The following is a 5,447-nucleotide window of genomic DNA, read 5'->3' on the forward strand; positions in this document are numbered from 1 at the left end:
TGTCACTGTAATTGACTGTTGGTCCCAGTGCCCTGTCCCCTCAAAAAAGCAAGAAGGAATCAGCATAGAGCACAGCAAAAATAGGTTTCCACATTTTTTTCAAAACTGAAGTCCCTTGTATTGATTTCCCAAAGACAAACCAGGTAAGAAATGTACCCGGAGTGCCACCTGACAGTGAGGGTTTAGGAGGCAGAGCGTTCTAATGAATAACTTCTACTGCATTGACTAGTTGTGAGAAATCATTCAGAAATTTTAAGTTCATTAACACACTATTTTCCATAGATACACTTCTCGATCTTGGTGTAAATGGTTCTTTTAGAACCAGAACTGGAAGCTTGGATGCACTAAGAGGTGCCTTTGAAGACAAGTCTGAAACTATGCCTCTGAAAAGTCACAATCTTGAGAGCCCTGGGGATCAATGGTGATATTCTTCATTCTTGAAGCCACTTGGGAGGGACTTGACAGCATGTTTGTTGGTTTGTTGTTGATTGGATTTTGCTTCCCCCCCCCCTTTTATCAAAGTAGTGTGTATGTGGTTTACAGAGATGAGAGTGTCATTGGACCAAAGTTTCAGAGAAACTAATACTCTTAATTTGGTTTCTCAAGAACGTATATCCTTTAAAAACCTCACCGAAATAATAAAGCACTATTTGAGTTTACAATTCCAGTGCATACTTTTGTCAATCAATTGAACAAACCAGCTGTGTGTTCCTTCTTTTCATTGCTCCTTACTTGTCCATAGTGATACTCTTACAGTATGAGGACATCATGTTCTGAGCTGGCTTAAGATTATACATTTAAAAATAGCCTTATTTCCCTACACTGCTGAGACATTCCTCAATTTCTATGCTATCTTTTGTGAAAGACCAAAAAGAATATGGTCATGTCTAAAAAAAAAGGGCAAAATTATTTCAATCTTATTTTTAAGAGACAATTTATTCTTTCCAGCTCACAAAATTTCAGACCTAAATTTATTTATAAGCAAAGAAATACTATAACTGCTGATTAGTACTTGCTTTTTAATTAAAGGTATTAAAATGTTAAAAAGAGTAACTTTTATGAATCATTTATAAGGCTTCCATATCTATTAAAGTTCAGGTGTGTCTCCCTCAAAAATAAGATAGTATCCACCTGAAACTGCAGCTTATCTTTCGGAGAGACTGAAATTCATGAGAAAATTTCAGAATTCAATTGTCAAAGAAAAAAAAGAAAAGAAAAATTCCTGTACAAGGTTAACTCATTCATGAGTAAAGTGTGCCGTAGAGTCGCAGGCAACTCATAGCGATCCTATGAACGAAAGTCCTGAACACCTCCTGTATAACTTTCGTCCTTTCTCCAGGTTCACAGGGTTTCCAGAGGCAAGGTAGTGTGGAAGTGGACGCCACTCCTGCTTCCAAGCTTGTTTTAATCGGGGAGCTTCACCAAACACTGCCAACCATGGGTAACCTTTCTTGAATTTGACTCATCAGTGTCACAGAGTTCGGCTTCGCAGCAAAATAGGTAATTAAAATTGCTTGACCTCACAGTCATAAAAACAATAAGGAATAAAAGAGAAACAGATACAAAAAATACCACTGTACACTTACACTGGCAACACACACTTAAGTTTTTGATTGCATGGAAAGGGTTAATCTTTCATTTCTTTTTCTTATGCAAAATATCTCTTTTTAAAACTAACTCATCTTTTTAAAAGTAATTTCATTACTGGATTTTATAGTGCTTATTATAGGAAGCATAGTGCTGTGTCCATATTACAAATCTCAAGGGTGCAGAATTATGTGAACAACAAACTCGAGATATTTTTCCATTTTTTTTCACCTTACTTCATTCCAACTAATCTGCACTGACATTTTCTTTTTAGTTGATAATTTCCATCTCAACAGGTTAAGAAATCTTTTTTTGATGATTGTTATTTATTTTAATTCAAAGTAATACTGCAATAAGAAATATATTTTTGGTTAACAAAAATGTACTTTGTCTGAAAAAGTGGCCTTGATTATACTCCACTGGTTGGTAAACTGAGTCAGTCACTGAGATACGAAGGAGTGATTTACACAGGGCACAAAGCAGGCATTTCTGCCATTTTCTTGGGTTGTCTTTTTTAACTGGTAATATTTTGGAAAAAAAATTCTTACAAATCTCTACCACTCGAGATACCTTCCTTATGGTTATTAAAGATACGTTTGTGTTTAAGTTCCAGAAAACACAGACCTAAATTAAAAATTGAATCATGATTATAAACTATGTACATGTGTAGGTATTTTTATAAAGCAGCCTTAATTCTATGATTTTTTTTCTTTTAAATAACAATTTTTTAATTTAAACAACATTGGGAATATTTTTTTAATATCATCACTAGTTTTACCTTGGGGAAAAAAGTAATGAAAAAGGAAAATATTATATTTATGATAAAAGACGTTAATATAAATTGAAGAATTGTCTTTTTCAATATGCTTACCTAAGTTCCTCTCATAAATTTCTCCAGTCTTATGTAAGCTTGAGAATTATTAACAAATGTTTTTATTTTTATTTGACTCAAAACCTAATTAATTTTTCTATAAATATACACTTCTCTCTTTTTTTACTCTCTGGCAGTTTTTTTTCCTTAATTATTGCCCTCTAGATTTTGGGGGATCCTTGAGGCTGCAAGACCTACAATTATTACCACTACTATAATGATTTACAGTAACAGTTATGAGTCATATTGACTCAAAGGCATGTAATTGAAACAATAACTCAATGATATCAAACTAGAACCAATGTATAACTGATCCTTCTTTGGGTTTCCCAAGCTACAGATCCCATGGGAACAGATTGCCCATATTTCTTTGAATAAATTGTGGTTTTGAACTGCCAAAGGGGCATATACCATTTGCTGTAGAAAATGAACAATGAAAATGAAACAAAACAAACAAACAAAAAAACCAGGAACTTCATTTATGAATCTGATATCTGAAAATCATCCTTGACTTTTTTTGGTGTAAAAGATATCTTTTTTTTTTTTTTTTGCCTTCTTGTTAAATCGTTATTTCAGTAAAAGTTGACAGAAAGGGTGTATTTTCATTCATTCATTGATATTGTTGTTGTTGTTATGTGCCGTTGAGTCGTTTGCAACTCATAGCGACCCTATGTACAACAGCCCTAAACCCTGCTCTATCCTGTGCCAATTGCACTGTCTCTGACACTCCCATCCCGATTGATTACCCCAGTCATTGAATCAATCCGCCTCATAGAGTCTTCCTCTCCTGCGCTGTCCCTCCACCCTCCCAAGCATGATGTCCCTCTCCAAGGACCTGTCTCTCCTTACAACATGTCCAAAGTATGTCAGACGAAGCCCCAGAATCCTTGCCTACAAGGAGTAGCTTGGTTTAACCCTCTCTAGGATGAATCTGTTTGTTTTCTTGGCAGTCCATGGTACATTCAATACTCTTCTTCAGCACCACAGCACTGATAACATTTTTTTCCTTCCATCTCCAATTCACATGTAATGTTTATCTTGTTCCATATTGTTAACTATCAAACATATAATCTTGTATCATCCATTCCTTACATATAGTATCCCACGTCACTGAGGGAATGAAAGATGCTTCAACCAACCCACTTAAATCACCTCATTTTCTTGTTTTTAGGCATCTTGAGATGGTTCAAATTCATAGAAACACTCTGTACAACAGAAAGGACTTCCTGATACTGCCATCCTCATAATCTGTACTCTGCATAAACTCATTATTAAATTCACTAGGGAGAGAAAGATAGGTAATCTTCTTCCATGCAATTTACTGCCTCTAAAGCCTGCTGCAGAGTCAGATAAGAGTGAGCTCTGCCTCAATGATACATAACAGTAACAATTTCAAGTAGATGTTAGCTAAGGCAGTTTTTCTGATGACTTTCAGGAAAGAACTCTTCCATGACTTAATACAAGTGCTTATAGCTGTGGGAAATCCAAGATACCTCTAGGATGGTTTATACATGCATCTATTTCTGTTATTGTATGCCATCTCTCTCTCTCTCTCTCTCTCTGTGTGCATGCATGTGTTCTTTTAGAATATATAGCTCAGAAGAGATGAAGAATCATGTCTATTCAATCATAAACACAATTTCTTATGACTTAAAGAACAAAAATAACAAAAAGCCCTGTTTCCAAAAAAGTATATTGTTATGTGCCATTATGTCTCCTGCGACCCTATGTACAGCAGTTCTGAACTCTGCCCTGTCCTGAGCCTGTCTCACTAATTCTGACACAACACCCCCACTTACTCCAGTTGCTGTATCAATCCATCTCATCCAGGGTCTTCCTCTCCTGTGCTGTCCCTTTACTTTTCTGAGCACGATGTCCTTCTCCAAGGACTGGTCTTTTCTGGTCATGCCAGAGTATGTGAGGTGGGTCTTCGAGGTCCTAGCCTGGCTTCACCCTCTCTAAGACAGACTATTTGTTTTCTTGGCAGTCATCCACGGTATGTTCAAGACTCTTCTCCAGCACCACAACTTAAAGACATCAATTCTTCTTCTGTCATCCTTAGTCATTGTCCTGCTCTCTGATGCATAGCAAGTTATTGCGAAGACCATGGCCTGAGTTAGGTGCACCTTAGTCTCTAGACTGACATCGTTGCTTTTCAGTACTCTGGAGAAGACTCTGACAGCTGATTTTCCCAATGTGTTTTGCCTTCTGATTTCCTGACTGCCAGATTAGAGTTTAAATATACCTTTTTGGAAAGTACAATGCATTAAATGCTCTCATGTGCCAAAATTCAAGGCAATGTAAATCTGGCTACACAATTGTAATACTTTTTATATAACCCAATTTTATTTCTACCCTACTCAATTGAGTTTGTCTCAAGAAGACTATTTCCAGAAGAGGTTTCTTCAAATCACGTATATTTATCACAAGCAGGCTTCTAAACATACATCAAGTCCATTGGTATTGGAGAGCCAGAAAAATCTGGTTTGTGTATTTATGTACTTTTAAGAGTGAACTGTGAACTAATAATTTGTATGCATTTCCAACATTCATTTATGCTAAACATTTATAATAGCTTTCTGTACTCCTTTTGCATATACTGAACAAAATATAAATATTCTCTTAAGTGCATTGCTATGATTGTTGTTTATCTTTCTACTATTGGTTTATCTTACTATCTGTACTGAATAATTGGGTGAGCTAAATAATAAATCTGTCTTAGGCTAAGTTTTCTAGAGGAGTAAAAATAAGAAGTGTGTGGATATGTTTAAAAAGAAAGAAACCTATACAAAGACAGAGGCAGAGGGTTGGAGAAAGAGATAGAAAGACACACAGAAGGAGATTTATTTCAAGGAAATGAATGATGGTGTTATGCAAGCTATTGTTGTTAGGTCATGGAGTACATCCCATAGCAATCCTAAGAACAACAGATCTTAACCATGTCCTAGCCTGTGCCAGCCTCACACTCCCTGACACTGTTGTTGTTGTT

Source organism: Elephantulus edwardii, unplaced genomic scaffold (genome assembly GCF_000299155.1).
Source record: "Elephantulus edwardii isolate Elephantulus edwardi_28Jun2011 unplaced genomic scaffold, EleEdw1.0 scaffold00098, whole genome shotgun sequence".
Taxonomy (NCBI): domain Eukaryota; kingdom Metazoa; phylum Chordata; class Mammalia; order Macroscelidea; family Macroscelididae; genus Elephantulus; species Elephantulus edwardii.